Raw genomic sequence first — 23,456 nt, 5'->3', positions numbered from 1 at the left:
CTCTGACATCTCCCCTAAACCTTCCACCACACACCTTAAAAGGGGGTCCTCTGGTATTGGACATTGCTGCCCTGCAAAAAGGTGCTGGCTGTCTGCCTCTTATAATCTTACATACCTGAATCAAGTCACCTTTCAACTTCTTTCGCCTCAAGAAAAAAGCCCTAGCTCACTTAAACTTTCCTCATAATCCAGACAGCATCCTGATATTCTTTTTTGTATCCTTTCTAATGCTTCCACTTTCTTCCTATAATGAGCGCACCAGAATTGACGATAAGTGTGGTCTAACCAGAGTCTTATAGAGCTGAAACACTACCTAGAGGTTCTTGTACTCAATCCCCTGGCTAATAAAGGCTTGGACAAGAATATGTGCCAAATGCAGCCAGATGGGGCCAGTTTAGGTGGGCATTGTGGTCAGCATGTACTAGTTGGGCCGAATGGCTTATTTCTGTGCTGTGTGACTCTACAGTAGGTGGAGCCTCATGCCAGTGTGTTAACCAAGAGCCACACTTCTCACAGTGCAGATGCTGTTCTAACATTGGAGTACGATCCTCCATTTTGCCTGTGAGAATCTGAAGTGGGATTTTGGCACATAGCCTACTGCTTTGGTGAGAGTACTGTCCACTGAACCAGGCTAACTTCTCAGTCAGAGGATCCCTTCATTAATACTTAAAGAAAGCCCAATGGCGTCAGTATTCACAGAGAGCTGAATCGCCAAGCACAGATTCTGCAGCATACAGGCCCTTCCAGGGTTACAAATACCTGACTAATGGGGAGCTCACTCCTGTAGGGGTGTCCATATTATTAAATTTAAAAGTCTAAGCTCCAGTCACTCCTACAAATGGTCGAACTATTTTCCTTTCTTTCCTCTATCTCTTTCACTCTTTCTCATATTCTCTCTCACACTCTCATTCTCACTTTCTTATACACTCACTCTCCCCAGCCTCTGTCTCTCACGTACTCTCACTTTTGCCTCTATCTCTCTCACACACACATGCATTCTGTCTCCCTCTCACTCTCTCATTCTCTCTCCCTCTTTCTCATTCATGATCTTTCTCTCTTTCACTCTCATTTTCTTTCCCTGTCTATCTCTCTCTCCCCCCCACTTTAGTAATTGTTCTCTCTCATCAGTCTTATACACTTTTGATGCTGTTCATTACAGTCTGTTGTGGAATGGTTATCATGTTGAGTGATTTTTGTACATTTTGTGACTTAAGGGCAAAGTCGCCTTATGGAACAATTTAAAAACAGAAGTTGTCTCTTACTCAAGGATGGCCTCTACATTATGTGCACTTCATCTCCCCTTTGCTGGATGCTGGCACATTCCTCTTCTCCTCCTCTTCTGACTTTGGAGCCCTCAGTTTTTAAATAGTTAAGCGTTTTTCAGTACATGAGATTGTGCGGATGCTGGAAATCAGGCAGCATATACCTGTATAGAAATGAATAAGCAGTTGATGTTTAAGGCCAGGACTGGACTGCCTGATGGAGGGTCCTGGCCCTAAAGGTCTACTGCTTATTCCTCTCCATAAACACTGCCTGACCTTCTGAGTTCATTTATCATTTTGTATGCTTTGTTCAGAACATAGTGTAGGAGCTTGAGCTTGAACTTGAACAGAAGGCCATTCGGGCCATCTGTACTATTCTGCTCTCTGGTGGCCCACTGGTGCAGCCAATAGAGCTGCTGTGTCTCCTCCAGACACCCTGACCTCCAGCACTGCCTATCTGGAGATTGTGACTGTGTGGGTTTCTCCCAGGTGTCCCGGTTTTCACGCACGGCCCAACAAAGTGCGTTACTTGTCCATTGTAAATTGTCCCCGCTCTAGTATGGGTGAGGGATGGAATAGGAAGAATAAAAGAAAATAGATTCATGTAGGGTTATTATTAATGGAGCTCAGTGGAACAAAGGTCCCATTCCCAGGCTGTATCTCTCTATATCTACTTCTACAGAGGCAGCAGCTTAGAAATTCAGGACCTACTTCAGGTTGAGATCCAGACTATGAACAGTATATAAGAGAATTTTTTCACTAGATCTCAGTACCTATGACAATAATAAACAAATTAACAGAGTGCACCTCTGCTTACTCTCTTTGGGAGGTGTTCAGTCTGGAGACAGTTGATAGGCTGTGGCAGACATAAAATGAGAATAATGTAGCGTTATTATGAATGGATAGATGCTGGGTTTGGTGGGTGTTTAGACATGGAGTTATTGAGAGAAATGGGCCTTTTGGCCCAACTTATCCATGCCAAGCACCGTACCCAAAATGCAGGAGAAACTCATCAGGCCAGGAAGCATCAATGGAGAGAAATAAACAGCTGATGGTTGGAACTGAGACCTGATGAACGGTCTCGACCTGAAACATCAACTATGTGTTTTCCTCCATAGATGCTGTCTGACTCTGCTGAGTTCCTCAAACATCTTGTGTGTTTTGCTCAAAATTTCGAGAATCTGATACCATGGTGCCTACCTAAGTTAGTTCTATTTGCTCATGTTTGGCCCTTATCTCTCTAATCTAAACCATCCTATCCTTGTACTTATCCGAAAGTCTTTTAAATGTTGTTATCGTACCCCCCCTCAACCACCTTCTCTGGCAGTTTGATCAATACACTGACCATCCTTTGCATGGAGAAGCTGCCCCTTAGATCCCTTTTGAATCTTTCACCTCTCACCTTAAAACTTTGTTCTCTAGGTTTTAGTTCCCTTTCCCTGTGTGTCATCGTGCTGTCTCTGTATCTATACCCTCATGATTTTGTACACCTGTTTCTGTATCCCAGTGTCTCTTCACATCTCTAACTTGTATTTATATTGCCCACCCAATTTCCCCTAAATGCAAAAAATGAACTTCAGGAGAAACTTGGAGCGGAGGTCTGTTCACCTCCAGAGATGCTGCCTGATGCACTGAGTCTCTCCAGCAGCATCTGTCTTTTCTTGTGTGTGCCCTGTATGCACCCAGGCAATCTATCTCAACTGCTCCTCGTAGGACTGAGTTCCTCTGGATATAAAAAAAATCCTTGAATACCCAGAGCAAATTGTTCATGACCGTATCTGTGGACCTTAATCATTGTCAGATTGCACAGAAACAACAACTTTTATCCATCCTGTCACAAATGCAGCTGCGCTGTCCGAGTGGTTAAGGCATTGGACTGGAAATCCAAAGGAGTTTTCCTGTGTAGGTTTGACCCTGCTTGCAGTGACTCCACATGAATTGTTTTCCCAGCAACATCTCTTATTGGGGCTGCACGGTAGCAAAACAGTTAGCACAATCGCTTTACAGCTCCAGCAATCACCGATTGGTATTCGATTCTCAGCACTGTAAGGAATTTGTACTTTCTCCCTGTGACCACATGGGTTTCCCCTCAGTGTTCTGGTTTCCTCCCACGTTCCAAAGAATCGGTAAATTGTGGAAGGGGTGGTGACACTTGTGGGCTACCCCCAGCATAATCCTCACTGATTTGATTTGATGCAAAACGATGTATTTCACTGTATGTCTCAATATTTCAATGTACTCGTGACAAATAAGGCCAATCTTAACTCTTAAATCAAATATCGTCCATACTAATCCCATTTCCCAGCCAAGGCAATTCAAGTGCTTGTCTAATGAATGACTCTGACGCTTGACTCGTCAAGTAAATGGTTCTTAATGTTAAAAAAATCTCTTGATCATGTCTTTCCTTGACCCTCACTTACAGTGACAGTGCTTCAAAAGTTCTTTATCGGCCAGGAGACTGATGATTGTGAAGGGGGCTTAATTAATGGAAGCCTGGCCTTTTCCTTATAGGTCTTTCTTCTGGCACTTCTCCCACTTCATGCCTGTCCTTTCCTGTCACATAGAACCAAGGGGATCTTCACAGCAACTGCAAGCATCCAGCCACTTACACCACATTTAGATCTGTGTGTCCCATCTCTGCTAAGAAGTATTAAAACGATTTGCTCTCTGGTTTGGTACACATGCTTCCTTCCACTTACCTCTGCTTACCTGTCATCGGACCAGCGACTGAGCTGCTTTTTAATTGGGGTTTATTTATTACTTGGAAGATGCTTTAGGTCTATTTTATGCAAAAGGAAGCAGTGAATGATCTGAAAATCCAGTGAACACGGGCAATATTGGTTACTGGGCAATTAAACCAAGGGGCAGACCATTATTATTTAGAGGATGAGGGGATCTCGAATGTGTATGTGCAGAATTGTAGCAGGAATGAGAAATCAAAACCTGATGGAGGTGTACAAGATAGAGTGGATAGTCAGAAACTTTTTCCCAGGGAGAAAATTGCTAATAGAAGGGAGCATTTTAAGGTAATTGGAGGAAAGTATCGGAGGGATGTCAGAGGTAAATATTTCTTTACACAGACACCCCTGCCAGGGGTGTTGGTAAAGCAGATACATTAGAAGCTCTTACCAAACTCTTAGATAGGCACATGGATGATAGAAAAATGGAGGGTTATGTCAAGCAACACACATCAAAGTTGCTGGTAAACGCAGCAGGCCAGGCAGCATCTCTAGGAAGAGGTACAGTCAACGTTTCAGGCCGAGACCCTTCGTCAGGACTAACTGAAAGAAGAGTTAGTAAGAGATTTGAAAGTGAGAGGGGGAGGGGGAGATCCAAAATGATAGGAGAAGACAGGAGGGGGAGGAATGGAGCCAAGAGCTGGACAGGTGATTGGCAAAAGGGATATGAGAGGATCATGGGACAGGAGATCCGGGGAGAAAGATGGGGGGGGCGGGGGGAAACAGAGGATGGGCAAGGGGTATAGTCAGAGGGACAGAGGGAAGTACTTCCGCTAGTGCCCCACCTCCCCCTAGTACCCCATCCATTATTTATTTATAGACACACATTCTTTCTCTCTCTCTCTCCTTTTTCTCCCTCTGTCCCTCTGACTATACCCCTTGTCCATCCTCTGTTCCGCCCCCCCCCCCCCGTCTTTCTCCCTGGACCCCCTGTCCCATGATCCTCTCATATCCCCTTTGCCAATCACCTGTTCAACTCTTGGCTCCATCCCTCCCCCTCCTGTCTTCTCCCATCATTTTGGATCTCCCCCTCCCCCTCTCACTTTTAAATCTCTTACTAACTCTTCCTTCAGTTAGTCCTGAGAAGGGTCTCGGCCTGAAACGTCGACTGAAACTCTTCCAATAGATGCTGCCTGGCCTGCTGCGTTTACCAGCAACTTTGATGTGTGTTGCTTGAATTTCCAGCATCTGCAGAATTCCTGTTGTTGGGTTATGTCAAGGATAGGTTGAGTGAGCTAGGGCTGTTCTCTTTGGAGTGAAGGAGGATGAAAGGTGACTTGATAGAGGTGTACAAGATGACAAGGGGCATAGATAGAGTAGACATCCAAAGACATTTTCCCAGTGCAGAAATGCCTAATACATGGGGCCATAATTTTAAGGTGATTGGAAGAAAATATAGGGGGATGTTCTGGGTCTTTACACAAAGAGTGGTGGCTGCGTGGAACATGCTTCCAGGGGTGGTGTTAGAGACAGATACATTAGGGACATTTAAGAAACTCTTCATCGGCACATGGATAATAGAAAAATGGAAGGCTATGCTGGAGGAAAAAGTTAGATTAGTCTTGGAGTAGATTAAAAGGTCAGCACTACATTGTGGGCCAAAGGGTCTGTACTGTAATGTTCAGTGTTCTGTAAGCTTGAACTTGGAAGATATGGACTAAGCACAGACCATTGGCTTATACAGCATGAACAATTTGGGCTAAAGGGCCAGTTTCTATGCTGTTTCTGTGTGACAATATAATTTAGATGTGTGAGTGAAGTTGTATCAGGGATGTGAGTGTGTTGGGGAGACTTGGCTTTTGAAGGAGTTCACTGGACACTGAATTTGATCAGCTGTCTCCTTTTATCATTACTACATTTGTTGGGAGGGGCAGTAAGACTGGTGTGGTTCCAGTTCAGCATAAAGACTATTGAACTTGGAAGATATGGGTGTAGCATAGAAACAGGCCTTTCAGCCCATCATATCCCCCCCATAGCATTTCACTGAGACTCCAGTGAGTAACTAGATCAGAAGGTGATGATGCCGTCTGCTATGTGATATCCCACTTCCAAATTCCAGTACTGAATCTCAGCCACTGTTTGCCAGTTCTCACTTTTCCACATGAAATAGGAGGGGTTTAGACACTGGGCCCTTCATTCCCGTTCCAGCCTTCGGAACTGGCATTTGTTTATTATTGACACGTACCAAGATACAGTGAAAAGCTTAGCTTGCACACTTTTAACACAGATCAAGTCATTACACAGTGCAGTGAGACAGAAGATTAACAATGCAGAATAAAGTGTAACAGCTACAGAGAAGGTGCAGTGCAGGTAAATGATAAAGTAATGAGGTCAAGAGTCCATCTTATCACACCAGAAAACCATTCAATAGTCTTATAATAGCTGGATGGAAGCTCTCAGTAAGGAAGCAATCGGTAAGGGTCTCTTCTACCCAATGGAAGAAGGTGGCTGGGGTTTTTGATTATGCTGGCTGCTTTACTGAGGCAGCGAGAAGTATAGACAGATTCTGTCGGCGGGAGGAGGGTGGTGGATGGGGGGGACTTGTTTCTGTGATGTGTTGAGCTATGTCCACAACCCTCTAGTTTCTTGCAGTCTCAGACAGAGCAGTTGTTATGCCAAGCCGTGGTGCATCCAGATAGAGTGTTTTCTGTGGTATATTGATAAAAATTGGTAAGGGTCAACAGGGACATGTCCTGAGGAGGTAGAGGTATTGGTGAGTTTTCTTAGCCATGGTATCTTTTTGTGGTTTGGCCAGGACAGGCTATTGGTTTCATAAGTTCATGGCTGAACTCTCACATTAGCATACGTTTCCAGCACTATCATTATAACCCCTGATTGCCTTAGTGTCTAGAAATCGGTGGATCTCTTTTCTGAATGGACACTACAAGTGAGCCTCCTAGCTCTGTGAAGAAAACTTCAAAGGTTCACCACGTTCTGGGTGAAGACATATCTCCTTTAGGTTCCAAATGGGCTGCCATGCATTCTCAGGCTGTGGTCCCTGGTCCCTGCATTCAAACCCTCTGAATATGGAGGTTAACATATGTGGCACCTGTATGTTGACCTTCAGTAATTTGTGGACAATCACACCCGCATCCTTTGGAACACCAACACTACTAAATTTCTAAAGAGGTTTTAAAGATTAGCTTTATTTGTCCCATGTACATCGAGACATACTTTGAAATATGTCGTTTTGCATCAATTCAAATCAGTGAGGAATTGTGTTGGGTGCAGCAGCAAGTGTTGCATGCTTCTAGTGTCAATATAGCATGGCCGCACTCAAGAATCCTAATATACATCTTTGGAATGTGGAAGGAAAGTAGAGCACCAAGAGGAAACCCACATGGTCAAGGGGAGAATGTACAAACTCCTTACAGACTGCGACTGGAATCACACCCCAATGGGTGATCACTGACACTATAAAGCAATTGCACTAATCTCCATGCTACTGCTAATTTTTTGCCGTTTAACAAACATCCCACTTTTCCATTTTATGCAGCAAGATGCTGATCACATTTTTCCATGTTAGACTTCATCGCTGTGCTCTCACCCACTCAGTCAATACGTGTATGTCCCTTGAAGCCTTCTTTACATTCTCTGCATTCAGCGTCCCGCATAATTTAGTATCATCAGCAAACTTGGAGCATTTGGGGCACTCAGTCAAATAATTGTAAATAGCTGGGACCCAAGCACTGATCCCTACGTACAACGCAGTACGGGAACAGCCCTCCAAACCTCAGAACCACTGGTCTTGCTTCTAAGTGAAAGGCAGGTGCTAAGTACAGTGTACAAATATTTTAAAGCAAGGAATATCTCCTCATTACTGCAGCATTGACTGGGGGGAGCTTGAACCATTTTAAATATCCTTGCAATGTGACTCTCAGATTGATTTTTGTTTTGCCCTTTGTATTAAATGCCAGCCTAATCCCATCTGACTGCATAGGGTCTGTAGCCCTTCATTCCTGTTCTTCTGCCTGTTTAAGTGCCTCTTAAACATTGCTGTCATATCTGCTTCCACTACGTCCTCAACAGTCACAGCCTGCCAGCCCAAGAATTGGTAAATTGGTTTATTGTTGTCGCATGTACCCAGATACGGTGAAAAACTTTGTTTTGTTTGCCATCTATGCAAATCATTTTGTCACATTAGTACATTGAGTAAGTACAAGGAGAAACAATAACAATGCGGAATGAAGTGTAACAGTTACAGACAAAGTTCAGTACAGTCAGACGATATGGTACAAAGCCATAATGAGGTAAATTGTGAGATAGAGTCCATCATGTTGTATAGGGAAACTGGTTAATAGTCTTGTAACAGTGGGATAGGAGCTGCCTTTAAACCCATGCTTTCAGTATTTTGCATATTCTGCACAATTGGAATTGGTTTATTACAACTCTATCCTATAACCATTCTCAGTTTGTTACCCGTGATTTCATGTACTCTCACCTTGTTAACTAGTTGCCTGGGGAGGACTTTTTGAAAGCCTTCTGGAAATCCAATAGAACACAACTTCTCATTCCTTCTTCTCTATTTTCCCGGGTGCCACAGTAGTGTAGCAGTTAGCATGACACTGTTACTGCTCAGGACATTCTGAGTTCAGAGTTCAATTTCAACGCTCTTCTGTACGTCCGCTCCATGAAATGCATTATTGTAAGTTGCCCCATGATTATGCTGGGGTAAAATCAGTGTTGTGGGGTTGCTAGAGCAGTGTAGCTTGAAGGGCCGGAAGGGCTTACTCTGTGCTGTATCAATCAATCAATCAATCAGTTCGACTATTCATGGACAGTTTAACAAAAGTTCCTTGAACATGCCATCCCCTTCTCGCAATTCCTCCGTCTTCGCCGCACCTGCTCTCAGGATGAGGCTTTTCATTCCAGGACGAGGGAGATGTCCTCCTTTTTTAAAGACAGGGGCTTCCGTTCCTCCACCATCAACTCTGCTCTCAAACGCATCTCCCCATTTCACGTACATCTGCTGTCACTCCATCCTCCCACCACCCCACTAGGAATAGGGTTCCCCGGTCCTCACCCACCACCCCGCCAGCCTCCGGGTCCAACATATTATTCTCCGTAACTTCCGCCACCTCCAACGGGATCCCACCACTAAGCACATCTTTCCCTCCCCCCCCTCTGCTTTCCGCAGGGATCACTCCCTACGCGACTCCCTTGTCCATTCGTCCCCCCCATCCCTCCCCACTGATCTCCCTCCTGGCACTTATCCTTGTAAGCAGAACAAGTGCTACACATGCCCTTACACTTCCTCCCTTACCACCATTCAGGGCCCCAGACAGTCCTTCCAGGTGAGGCGACACTTCACCTGTGAGTCGGCTGGGGTGATATACTGCGTCTGGTGCTCCCGATGTGGCCTTCTATAAATTGGCGAGACCCAATGCAGACTGGGAGATCGTTTTACTGAACACCTACGCTCTGTCCGCCAGAGAAAGCAGGATCTCCCACTGGCCACACATATTAATTCCACATCCCATTCCCATTCTGATATGTCTATCCACGGCCTCCTCTACTGTAAAGATGAAGCCACACTCAGGTTGGAGGAACAACACCTTATATTCCGTCTGGGTAGCCTCCAACCTGATGGCATGAACATTGACTTCTCTAACTTCCGCTAATGCCCCACCTCCCCCTCGTACCCCATCGTTATTTATTTATATACACACATTCTTTCTCTCACTCTCCTTTTTCTCCCTCTGTCCCTCTGACCATCCTCTGGGTTTTTCCCCCGCTCCCCCTTTTCCTTCTCCCTGGGCCTCCTGTCCCATGATCCTCTCATATCCCTTTTGCCAATCACCTGTCCAGCTCTTGGCTCCATCCCTCCCCCTCCTGTCTTCTCCTATCATTTTGGATCTCCCCCTCCCCCTCCCACTTTCAAATTTCTTACTAACTCTTCTTTCAGTTAGTCCTGACGAAGGATCTCAGCCTGAAACGTCAACTGTACCTCTTCCTACAGATGCTGCCTGACCTGCTGCTTTCACCAGCAACTTTGATGTGTGTTGCTTGAATTTCCAGCATCTGCAGAATTCCTCGTGTTTGCGTTCCTTGACTATGTTCTTGTTTCAGTTCCAACAAATAGCTGGGAAGGCTGGGTTTATTTTCTTTGGTACGGAAGGATCTGAGGGGGACCTGATGGAGGTGCACAACATTATAAGGGGCACTGATAGAGTAGAGTCATACAGCATAAAAGGAGACCCTTCAGCCCAACTCCTCTATGCTGACCAAGATTCTTATCTAATCAAGTCCCATTTGCCTACATTGGGTCCATATCCCTCTAATCCAAGGTTCCTATCCTTGTCTTTTAAATGTCTTCAATGTATCTGTCTCAACCACTTCTTCTGGCAGCTTACTCCAGATACTGAGTGAAAAAGTAGCCCACTTGGTTCCTATTAAACCTGTGAGCTCTAGTTATTGATTGCACAAGCCGGAGAAAAGACTGGGCATTCGCACTGGGAAACTTTTCCTTATCGCAAAGATTTTTGAAGCTAGAGGGCATAACTAAAGGGGAAGAAGATTTACAACACCCCCAACTTACTAACCCACCTTCTACTTCCTCATCCAGGTCATTTATAAAAATCACAAAGAGTAGGGGTCCCAGAACAGATACCTGTGGAACACCACTGGTCACTGTCCTCCATGCAAAATATGAACCATCCACAGCTACCCTTTGCCTTCTGTGATCAAGCCAATTCTGGATCCACAAAGCAAGGTCCCCTTGGATCCCATGTCTCATTATTTTCTGAATGAACCTCATATAGGAAACTTTTTCAAATGAAATCCATGTGCAGTACATCCTCTGCTCTACCTTCATCAGTGTGTTTTGCTACATCCTCAAAGAATTCAATCAGGTTCGTAAAGCATGACCTGTCCTTGACAAAGCCATGCTGACTATCCCTAATCCGATTATGTCTCTCCAAATGCTCATAAATCCTGCCTCTCAGGATCTCCTCCAACAACTTGCCCACCACTGTAGTAAGACTCACTGGTCTACAATTTCCTGGGTTATCTCTGCTCCCTTCCTTGAATGAGGGAACAATGTTCGCAACCTTCCAGTCATCTGGTACTTCTCCTATCCCTATTGATGATGCAAAGATTATTACCAGAGGCTCAGCAATCTCTTCCCTTGCTTCCCACAGTAGTCTGGTGTATATCTTGTCTGGTCCCGGCGACTTATCTAACTTAATATTTTTCAAAAGCTCTAGCACATCCTCTTTCTTAATGTCTATACACTCAAGCATGTATGTCTATACATTCATGTGTTCCAGTCTGCTTTAAGTCAATCCCACAATTGCCAAAGTCCTTTTCACTGAAGCAAAATATTCATTAAGTACCTCCGCTATTTCCTCTGGCTCCATGCGTACGCTTCCACTATTGCACCTGATTGGTCCTATTCTCACATGGGTCATCCTCTAGCTCTTCACATTCTTGTAGAACGCCTTGGGATTTTCCTTAATCCTGCTCGCCATAGCCCCTTCTAGCTCTCCTAATTTCATTCTTGAGCTCCTTCCTGGCACCCTTGTAATTTTCTGGAGCTCTAACGTTACCTAGTTTCTCGAACCTTTTGTAATCTTTTCTTAACGAGATTTTCCACATCCTTTGTGCACCAGGGTTCTTTTACCCTACTATCCTTTCCCTGCCCCTATGCAAAACTCCATGCAAATGTTCCCTCAACATTTGCCACATTTCTGCTGTACATTTCCGGCAGAAATATGCTCCCAATCTGAGAATATCTGCTCCTAATTTATGTTCCCAAGTTCCTGCCTAATAGCACCATATTTCTCCTTACCCCAATTAAATGTTTTCCCAAATTTTCTCCTCCTATTCCTCTCCAGCACTCTGGTAAAGGAGATAGAGTTGTGATCAGTACGTTCAAAATGCTCTCTCACTGAGAGATCTGACACCTGACCAGGTTCATTTCCCAATACCAGATCAAGTACACCCTCTCCTCTGGTTGGTTTATCTACATATTGCATCAGGAAACCTTCCTGAACACACCTAACAAATTCCACCCCATCTAAACCCCTTGCTGTAAGGAGATGCCAGTCAATATTAGGAAAGTTAAAATCAGCCATCACAACAACCCTATTATTATTGCACTATTCCAGAATCTGGCTCCCTATCTGTTCCTCGATGTCTCTGTTCCACTGGGGGTCTATAAAAAAAAAAGCATTCAGTAGAGTTATTGCCCCCTTCATGTTTCTGACTTCCACCCACAATAACTCAGTAGAAGATCCCTCCATGATTTCCTCCTTTTCTGCAGCCATGATGCTATCCCTGATCAGCAGTGCCACTGTTTCACCTCTTTTGTGTCCCTCCCTGTCCTTTTTGAAACACCTAAAGCCTGGCACATTCGGCAGCCATTCCTGGGCCTGAGTCATCCAAGTCTTTGAGGGAGACCTGAGGAGGCAAAAGGAATTAGGTGTTACTAGATTAAATAGTTCAGCACAGCATCGTGGACCAAAGGGCCTGTTCCTGTGCTGTACCATTCTACACTTGGTTTATGCTTTCTCTTTCCCTCTTTCCAATTTTCCAGCGTAATGGAATTTTCTGCAAAACCAGGGGATTTTGGAAAATTTAAAACCGATGCATCAACTAACTCACCAGCCACTCTTAAGAACCCTAGAATGAACTCCTATCAGGAGCTGGAGTGTTGACAGCCTAGGGCAACAGAAGTTTGCTCGGTATCACTACCGGAGTTTCAGGACAGCAGAAAGCTCCCTGAACTTATTGAGCATCCTGCTACCCGGGGTACCCTCCTGAGATCAAATGCAAACTGAATCAGAATCAGGTTTATTATCACTCTTAGGAGGTGCAGTTTATTGATTTGAGGCAATCAGCTCTCATAGGACTTATGCACTGTGCTGACATGGGTGGGGGCCAGTGGACTCTCAGTGGTTGGTAAAACTGAACAACATGACTATGTTTAGCAAGTTGCCAATTGACAATATTATTTTCTAGTTTTTTCGTAAAATTTCTACAATTCCTGCTATGCCATTAGGTTGTAATATATTCTTGCTCTGTAGAACATACGTGTCACAGGGTACTGGTTGGTTCTGTAATCTTTAATTCCCAGCTGAGAGAGTGCATGGAAAAAGGCACCAGTGCAGCACACTGACTGTAACAGTTGCACTCTTTAAAACAGTACCTGCAGCAATACCAGTAATAGTTTGCATCTTTTGATAGTTTACGTTTCAGGTTGAAATTCTTGAACTGGACTAGTAATGAAAGATTTTGACGCAACACCTCAACTGTCCCTTTCCCCTAAAGATGCAGTTCAATCCACTGAGTTCCTCCAGCTGCTTCAGCCTCTTGTGTGTCAGCCTGATAGTAACCCTCTGTTTTGCTCTGCCTGACCGCTGAGTTCTCTGGCAGTCTGTATTTTGTTCCAGATTCCAGCATCTACTGCCTCTGGTGTCTTCCCTTTAATCTGTGTGCTATACACTTCAACTTCCCCAGCCAGAGACATTTGTGGAGGGTTACGAGATTTATCCATTCACCAGGATGGATAAATACCAGGCGGATCAATCACAGTTGTTGTGGTCTGCGTTGCTGTGATGCGTAGTTACATTTTGGGAGAGGTGCGCATCAGACTACGGCGTAGGGATCCGCGTAGGCTCTGCTTAGGGTTCGCGGCGATGCTGAACCTACGGCGACGAGTTGACGCACAAGTACAAATCAGCAGTTCAAGTTCGGCACGGACTGGAAGGGCTGAGATGGCTGGTTTCTGTGCTGTAATTGTTGTATGGTTGCTGCCAGCTTACAGGCCTTCTGGATGCAGTCTGGCCAAGGGGTTCTCAGAAACTCCCAGTTCGAGATGCAATCATGAAATGAAATAGATGGTCGTCCCAGTCCCAGTCCTGTAGCTTCATTCCCGACCTAGTAGCTCGCCAATGTCTGTGCACAGACTGTAAAAGCTGTGTTTAATTAAAATGATGCAGCGCCACTCCTTATAATTAAACACTACTGTGATGTAATTATATTCAACTGTGCAATAGTACAGTCGCTGTTGCACTGAAGTTGGAGTGTTTTATTGTGAACTGTTAAACAGAGCGTACAGCACAGAAACAGCCCGCATTCAGCCCAAGCATCTCCACCAATGTTGATGCTCTGCATGAGCCATGACAGAATGGCAGAGCAGACTTTAATGAGCTGATTGACCTACTTCTGCTCCTATGTTTTGTGGTCATTAATTCTGCCTTTCCCTTTACAGGTGCTGCCTGACTACGTTGTCACACTTTGTCTTTTTTTAATGACATGCCATAGCATTTTGCATTTCGTAGAGTCATAGAGTGGTATAGCAGGTCTACGCTGATCAGGTGCCCATCTGCTTGTATTTAGCCTGTATCCCGCTAAACCCTGTCTAAATGTATTTTAAATATTGTCATTGTACCTGCCTCAATTGCTTTCTATGGCAGCTCATTTCATGTTGATTTAGTTTTTAATTGTCCCACAAGCAGAAATCTGTTCTCTCCATCTTTTCCTAGCGAGTCTTTTCTGTTCAAGAGGAAGAGTCTGAGTCCTTTGCATCCTCTCCTCGTTGTTACAAATCTCTTAGTTCTTGTAAATCATTCTTCTTGCTGTTTCCGTAGCCAAAAGCAGTCAGAGCCCTGCACAGGGTTCTAGGTGTTCTCTTCTGAAAGCGATTGTCTCTGATCAGTTTTACATTTAAGAGTCATTCAGCATATTAACATGCTGTTGGCCCAACTGGTCTATGTTGACCAAGATTCCAGTCTAAGCCCTTTGCCTGTGTTTGGCGTGTATCACTCTTAACCTTTGCAATCCATGATTCAAAGGTCTTTTAAAAGTCATTACTGTACCTTCCTCAACTACCTCCTCTGGCAGCTCATACCATGTACTTATCAGTGTAAAAAAAACGTCGCTCCTTAGATGGCAATTAAATCTTTCCCCTCTCACCTTAAACCTATGTTTGATTCTGCTGGAAAAAAGACAGGATGCATTCACCCTATCTGCACCCCTCAGGAATTTATACACCTCTATAAGATCACCCCTCATTCTACTACACTCCAAGGAAAAAGTCCTAGTCTCCATAACTCAGTCCTCAGTAACATCCTCATAAATATCTTCTGGGCTCTTTCTAGCTTAATGGCATGTTTCCTATAGCAGGTGACCAGAACTGAACACAGTACAGGTGTGCTCCACTTAACGTCCACTCGGACAACGTCCAATCGCATATACGTCCGAATTTCCGATCGGAGAATGTGACGTAGAGGATGTAACCAATCTCGTGTATCGCGCTTCTCTTGAGTGTAGTAGCGTTATCTCTCTGTTTAATTTTCTTTCAAAAATATTACCGTAAAGTGCATCAGGGCTTCCAAATGCAGGTTTTTGGACCTGAAACTCTTCCAGTGGAACACCGTGAGGAAGTTGAGAACAGTGATGTGGACGATCCTGATCATCCTTGATAAATTGTGTGTGATATAGGGTAAGAAAGTGTTTACATAAAAGTTTAAAAAGTGAAAAAAAATTTAAAAAGTTAAAATGAAATAAAAAATTATAGTGTATATATGTATGTATTATAGTGTACAGTATACAGTTTTAGTGTAAGTTCTTGACTATTTAGTCAATACAGGTACACTACAGTACTCCATATAGGTTTGCTAAGTACATAATATGGTGTTCGCACAACGTCCGATTTCACAGAACGTATCGTGGACGTTAAGTGACGCATACCTGTACTCCCAGATGGCGTCTCACCAATCTGTTGTACAACCACACACAACATTCTAACTTCTATAGTATACTCTGTTTTTCATTTGCTTGAAGCAGTTTTTTTGCAGTTAAGTGTCTAATGCTCTTTTGTACTTTTGGTGTGAGTGTGGGACATTGAATTTCCACCTGCTTCTCATTCTAGAATGCATAGTCAGAGTCAGGATTGGGACTTCAACAACTGCTTATAGGGAAGAAGGAAGCATCAGGGACAGAGAGTCCTCAAGTGGAGCTAATTTTATAGACGGAGAATTGCATAAATTGTCTTGCACGTACATGATCCAAAGTTCAAAGTAAATGTTATTACAGATTTCCCCCGCCATCTGAAGGTAGAGCGTTCCTATGAAACGGTCCGTAAGCCGAAATGTCGTAAAGCGAAGAAGCAATTACCATTGATCTGGGCTGACATTTACGTGTCGGGCGGCACCTAATTAATTAGCATGTTTGTTTCGGCTTTTTTCTTAAAGATGTGCTGTGTGCTTCCCGGCTACCGCTGTATTCTCCACGAATCGGTATCTGTTCGTGGCCCAGGTGTTGGGGTGGTGGGACACTGGGGTGTCATCTCGTCGTCTGTTTCCATTAGAGCAGGCAGCTCATCTTCTATGACTGCCCGCCTCGATGTCGAAGGTCGAGGTTCGTCGTCTGCTGTGGCTGATCTGGAAGGCTTGCTTGACTGCTGAGCCTCACGCATTTTTCTATCATACAGTTCTTTGTATGGACTCAAACCATCTTGCAAATATCCCCTAAACCTACATACCCTTTCAAAATTAAAGTCGTACTTTATCATTGCAGCGAAAATCTCACGCAGTTGCTTCACGTTCATTTCGCTACTGCATTCGGTTTCGATTGTTATCCTTTCCTCTTCCAATTGCATCAGCTCTTCATCTATCAGTTCTTGGTCATGGGTTGCCAAAACCTCTTCAACATCATCTTCGTCAGCTTCCACAAGCCAAACTCACATTGTCCTTACTTCGTTTACCACAATCAAAACGCTTAATTATGTCTATTTTTACGCTGTGTAACACCCTTACGAACTCTTTCAGGCTTTTCTAATACCGTAGAACTCATCTTGCAAATGGCTGCTCACAGGCATGTGTTTAAGCAATGCCGTTCCGAATCCAGGGGAGAGCGGCTGCTCGGGGCACGCGCTGATTTTTTCGTAACAGTGAAAACACCTTCTGTTAGCGAAAACAGGGTACTAATGTAGGTCTTTCGTAACAGTGAGGTTTCGTAAAGCGAACGTTCGAAAAGCGGGGGACACCTGTATCAGAGTACATATATGTCACCATATACAATCCTGAGATTCATTTTCTTGTGGGTGTATTCAACTGACTATAACAGGATGAATGAAAGATCAACCAGAGTACAGAAGACAGGGTGACTTGGATAGGTTAGGTGAGTGGGCAAATTCATGGCGGATGCAATTTAATGTGGATAAATGTGAAGTTATCCACTTTGGTGGCAAAAACAGGAAAACAGATTATTATCTGAATGGTGGCCGATTAGGAAAAGGGGAGGTGCAACGAGACCTGGGTGTCATTATACACCAGTCATTGAAAATGGGCATGCAGGTACAGCAGGCGGTGAAAAAGGCGAATGGTATGCTGGCATTTATAGCAAGAGGATTCGAGTACAGGAGCAGGGAGGTACTTCTGCAGTTGTACAAGGCCTTGGTGCGACCACACCTGGAGTATTGTGTGCAGTTTTGGTCCCCTAATCTGAGCAAAGACATCCTTGCCATAGAGGAAGTACAAAGAAGGTTCACCAGATTGATTCCTGGGATGGCAGGACTTTCATATGATGAAAGACTGGATGAACTAGGCTTATACTCGTTGGAATTTAAAAGATTGAGGGGGATCTGATTGAAACGTATAAAATCGTAAAGGGATTGGATAGGCTAGATGCAGGAAGATTGTTCCCGATGTTGGGGAAGTCCAGAACGAGGGGTCACAGTTTGAGGATAAAGGAGAAGCCTTTTAGGACCGAGATGAGGAAAAACTTCTTCACACAGAGTGATGAATCTGTGGAATTTTCTACCACAGGAAACAGTTGAGGCCAGTTCATTGGCTATATTTAAGAGGGAGTTAGATATGGCCCTTGTGGCTAAAGGGATCAGGGGGTATGGAGGGAAGGCAGGTACAGGGTTCTGAGTTGGATGATCAGCCATGATCATACTGAATGGCGGTGCAGGCTCAAAGGGCCGAATGGCCTACTCCTGCACCTATTTTCTATGTTTCTAAGACAACAAGCTGAGCAAATGCAAATATAAATAAATAGCAATAAGTAATGAGAACATGAGATAAAGAGTCTTTCAAAGTGAGTTCATATGTTGTGGGAACATTTCAATGATGGGGTCAAGTGAAGTTGATTGTAGTTATCCCTTTTTGTTCAAGAACCTGATCGTTGAGGGGAGGTAACTGTTTTTGAACCTGGTGTTGTGAGTCCTGAGGCACTTGTCCCTTCTACCTGGTAGCAGCAACGCGAAGAGAGCATGAACTGGGTGTTGGGAATCTCTGATGATGGATGCTGCTTTCCTACGACAGTGTTTCATGTAGGTATGTTCAGTGGTTGGAAGGGCTCTATTCATTATGTACTGGGCCAAATCCATTACTTTTTGTAGGATTTGCCACTGGTTTTTCCATACCAGGCCGTGATGCAGCCAGTCAATATACTCTTCTCTGCACATCTCTAAATGTTTGTCAACATTTTAGATGTCACGCTGAATCTGTGCAAACTCCTAAAGAAGTTGAGTCGCTTCAGTGTCTTCTTTGTCATTGAACTTACATACTGGGCCCAAGATAGGTTCTCTGAAATAGTAACACCCAGGAGTTTAAAGGTTTAAACACTCTATTTCTGATCCTCCAATGAGGACTGGCTCATAGATCTCTGGTTTCCCTCTCCTGAAATCTATAAGCTGACACTGAGTGAGCAGTTGGTGTTATGACACCACTCAGCCAGATTTTCAGTCTCCCTCTCGTATGCTGATTCATCACCACCTTTGATTCAACCAGCAACAGTGGTGTCATTGGCAGACTTGAATTTAGTATTGGAGTTGTACTAGCCAGTCATGTATGTAAAGCAAGTAGAGCAGGTGGTGCTCCTGTCCTGATGGAGATTGTGGAGGAGATGTTGCCAATCCGAACTGACTGAGGTCTACAAGTGAGGAAATCCAGGATCCAATTCCACAAGGAGGTATTGAGGTCCATGTCTTGGAAATTATTGGTTAGTTTTGAGGGGATGATGGTATGGAGTGCTGAGCTGTAGTTGACATAGAGCATCTAGATATTCCAGGATTGAGCAAAGAGACAATGAGATGACATCTATTGTGGACCTATTGCTCCAGTAGGCAAATTGGAGTTGATCCAAGTCACCTCTCAGGCAGGAGCTGATGTTTTCCCACCAACCTCTCAAAACACTTCATCACTGTGGATGTAAGTGCAACTGGGTGATAGTCATTGAGGCAGGTCACCAGGCTCCTCTTGGGCATCAGTATAGTAGAAGCCTGCTTGAAGCAGGTGGGTACCAGACTCAAGGGATTAAAGATCTCAGTGAACACACCGGCCAGTTGATCAGTGCAGGTCAGTACGTAGCCAGGCACCCAGTCGAGATTCACCCTCTTGAAGGCAGCCTGCACGGACTGAGGGATGTGGGAGTTCACTATGGCTCCTTCATATTCTTGGCAGTCAGAGTGAGCATAAGAGGCATTGAGCTCATCTGGAAGCAAAGCTGTGCTATCTCCCGTGTTGCTTGATTTAATTTTATAAGAGGTTATAGCCTTCAAGCCCTGCCACAGCTGTCGAGCATCCCTTGTTGACTCGCTTGGTCTGGAATCTCCACTTCACCCTTGAAGTGGCTTTCCGGAGATTGTACCTGGACCTCTTGTAACTTTCTTGGTCTCCAGACTTGAATGCCTCTGATCTGGCCCTCAGCAGATTTCGGATCTCATGGTTCGGCCAGGGCTTCTTGTTGGGGAAGACTCTGAATGATTTAGTGGTGACACACTCATCTACTGCTGTTTTAATGAAGTCCATTTAATGTTTTAATGGTGTAGTCATTCAAATCTCTAGATGAGTGCTTGAACATTACCCAATCCATTCACTCAAAACAATCCTGTAATCACTTCTCTGCCTTCTGCAACTTCTCTTTGTTGTCCTAATCTCTGGAGCTCTAGTTTTTAGCCTCCAGGTAGGAATAGGACAGCCAAGCGATTTGATTTACCAAAATGCTGTCTGGGCATGGAACACTAGGTATTCATTATCTTATTATAACAGTGGTCTAGTGGGTTGGGACCTCTGGTGCTACAGGTTATATGTTGACGGCAATTGGGCAGGGCTTTCTTCAAACAAGCCTGGTTGAAATTTCCAACTGTGTTTCGAAATGAGTCGGAATGGGCTGTTTCTTGTTTGTAAGTGACGTTGTGTGGTGTCGCGAACGCTCGATTGTAGTTGGAGGTAAACTGTGGTCAGGAAAACGGATGAGAACTCCCTTGATAAATAAAACAGACAGCATTTAATCATTAGGTGTTCAAGGTCGGGGGAAACAGTAGTTCAACAGAACCACCATGTCAGAGCACCAACCATAAACATACACCTCCTTTTGCCCTTCCTGAGTTAGCAGTTCAGTCCATTCTGTGAATGGAGAATCCTCCTGGTTAGACTGCTGAATCTGGGAGCCCAGAGAAAGCCAGCTTCAATCAAGCATACAATTGAGCAGACTCTCAGTTGCCTCCGGTACAGCAATTTTTGCCGTCAGGCCCTCAGTTTTGTTCTTCAGCAACTACACATTTGCAAATAAGATGCTGGGTAGAGGAAGCCTCATCCCCTGCATTTCAGCCTGGTTCACATTCCCCCTCTCCTGTCTCACTTCCGGCCATAGTAATGAACCTCACAGGTGCCATGCCTGACTGGTCCAGGTTCTTCAGTCATATGAAGATCATTGAGTTGTTTTAAAAGTCCATTGCTTGGAGGGAGGTTACATGCTGCAGATTCCAGTAGAAGTAATTCAAAAGAGGTATATTTAAGAGAAATTTTGGAACAATTTTCTGCAGGCCACAGATGATTCCCAGTGCCAACTTAGTCCAAACAGTATATGCCAGTGTGCCTGCTCCTCATTCAACAAGGGAGTAGAGTGGGATCATTTGCCTGCAAGAGCTGCATTGCCTGTTAATGTGAGAGTCAGCGCTCTGACTCTTCAAAGCCACTGAGATTCTGTGGTAATGAGGCAGTTAGTTGGCATGCAAGAGCTTCCAGAAACATTTATGAGGAGTCCATAAGACAAGGGAGCAGTATTAGGCCATTCAGCCGGTAAAGTCTTCTTCACCATTCGATCATAGCTGGTTTATTTTCCCTCTGAACCTTCTCTCCATAACATTTGACGCCCATCTCAAGTTTATAAAGACAACCCAAGTATTCCACAATGCTTCTGGGACTATATTCTGTGAGACAAAAATTTAACTTCTTGGCTGAAATGCACACTGCTGTGTTTGGAGGGAAAAGGGCACTGCACACCAACACCAAAACTTCATCCCAATTGTGAAGCATGGTGGAAGGAGCATTCTGGTGTGATGCTGCTATGCTGCCTCAGGGCCTGGGCAGCTTGCAGTCGTCCAGGGAACAATGAATTCAAAATCAAGACATTTTACAGGAGAATGTCAGGGTAGTGGTCCATCACCTGAAGCTTAATAGAAGTTGGATGATACAACAAGACAGTGATCCTAAACACGAGTAAATCAACAACAGAGTGGTTTTAAAAAAAAGAAAATTCATGTTTTGAAATGGGCAAGTCAGAGTCCAGATCTTAACCCAAATGAGATGCTGTGGCATGACCTGAAGAGGACTGTTCATGAAAGGTATCCCAGAAATGGAGGAATGGTCTAAAAATCCCTCCAAGACGATGTACAGGATTGATCAACAGGTACTGGAAACGTTTGGTTGCAGTTATTGCTGTACAACGTGGTCATACCAGTTACTGAAAGCAAAGGTTCACATTCTTTTCCAACAAATACATGTAATACTGAATCATTTTTCTTAATAAATAAATGAACAAGTATAATGCTTTTTGTGTTATTTATTTAATTGTGTTCTCTATCTAGTTTTAGGACTTGTGTGAAGATGTGATCACATTTTAGGTGATATTTATGCAGAAATAGAGAAAATACAGTGTTCACAAACTTTCTAGCACCATTGTGTAAAAGAGAGCAAGATTCTGAGGTGGTGTTAATCAGCGGTCCCCAACCACCGGGCCGCGAAGAAACGATATGAGTCAGCTGCACCTTTCCTCATTCCCTGTCACGCACTGTTGAACTTGAAGTGACTGACCAAATCATACCAAATAACACACAAAACCTAAAATAACACTAACATATCGTAAAAGCAGGAATTATATGATAAATGCACAGCTATATAAAGTAGAAATAATGTATGTACAGTGTAGTTTCGCTTAACAGAATCGGGAAGATTAAGCCAAAACCAATTTGTAGAGAAAAAATTGGAACGTACACGCATGAGCACGTCACGCATGCGCACACAGGTGCCCGCGCAAGGCTTCATGGTCATCTGAGTCTTTCTCGGGGTAAACACAAGTGTCCTGTATTTGACTGCTACTTTTGTCCCTTATTTGGGAGTGAGAAGGTTGGCAACCCTACTTGAACCGCGCCCCCGCCCCCCCACCACCCCCGGGTCGGCCGGTCCGCAAGAATATTGTCAATGTTAAACCGGTCCGAGTGCAAAACAGGTTAGAGACCCCTGGTGTTAATAGTATCCTGAACCATTCAAAACTCCAATGGCAGATGGGAAAACCCATTCCCAAGTGGGTCTTCATGCTCCTGTACTTCCTCCCTGATGGTAATGATGTGAATAGGGCACGTGCCAGTTGGTGAGGGTCTTTAATGATGGATGTCACCTCCTTGAGTTGTTGAAATCCTGCCATTCCTGCTTCCTTCAACCTAGAAGATCAAGAAGCATTGGATCTTTTATTGGCTTGGCCATAAAGGACAGAGGGTAGCAGTATTTCACAGGGATCAATGTGGGGCTAAACAAACACACACACACACACACTTTATTATGTACCTCCTGTACCAAATAAAGTGGCTGTTGACTGTATGTGCGTGGTCTTCTGCTTCTGCAGGCCATCCACTTCAAGGTTCAATGTGTTGTGCATTCAGATATGTTCTTCTACACACCACTGTTGTATAATGTGATTATTTGAATTACTGCCATCTTACTGTCAGCATGAACCAGTCTGGCCATTCTCCTTTGATCAATCATTTACAAGGTGTTTTCACCCAGAGAACTGCCACTTACTGGATGTTTTCTTTTGTTCTGCACACCATTCTTTATAAACTCTTAGAGACTATTGTGCGTGAAAATCTCAGGAGATCAGTTTCTGAAACACTCAAACTACTCTGTCTGGCACCAACAATCATTCCACGGTTAAAGTCAGTTAGATCACATTTCTTCCCCATTCTGAAGTTCGGTATGAACAACAACTGAACTTCCTGACCATGCCTGGATGCTTTTGTGCATCGAGTTGCTACCACATGACTAGTTGATAAGACATTTGCAAAAATGAGCTGGTGTACAGGTGTGCCTAATAAAGTGGCCACTGAATTCTTATGTGATTTGTATAAAAGTGTAGATTGGCTAATGAGTATTGTTGCAGGTGATGCAAAAATTGCTGTCATTGTGGACATTGGATATCAAAGTATGTAGATCAGTTACTGATATGG

At 44.1% G+C, this 23,456-nt stretch overlaps 1 protein-coding gene across 9 annotated transcripts in view; it reads left to right on the top strand.

The window, feature by feature from the left end:
• The window catches only part of gatad2b (GATA zinc finger domain containing 2B), a 140,099-nt gene that overhangs the window by 70,034 nt on the left and 46,609 nt on the right, over positions 1-23,456 (top strand). For 2 of the 9 annotated variants that reach the window (XM_063041966.1, XM_063041964.1), the window contains exon 3: positions 15,346-15,446. The exons of the other annotated variants lie outside the window; for them this stretch is intronic. The gene's annotated coding sequence lies outside the window, so the exon portion shown is untranslated. The remainder of the gene's footprint in view (positions 1-15,345; positions 15,447-23,456) is intronic. 9 annotated transcript variants of the gene reach the window in all.

The sequence above is a fragment of the Mobula hypostoma genome, chromosome 2, assembly GCF_963921235.1.
Source record: "Mobula hypostoma chromosome 2, sMobHyp1.1, whole genome shotgun sequence".
Classification (NCBI taxonomy): domain Eukaryota; kingdom Metazoa; phylum Chordata; class Chondrichthyes; order Myliobatiformes; family Myliobatidae; genus Mobula; species Mobula hypostoma.
Note: the sequence above shows the minus strand (reverse complement) of the source record. Positions and strands in the feature narration are given on the sequence as shown.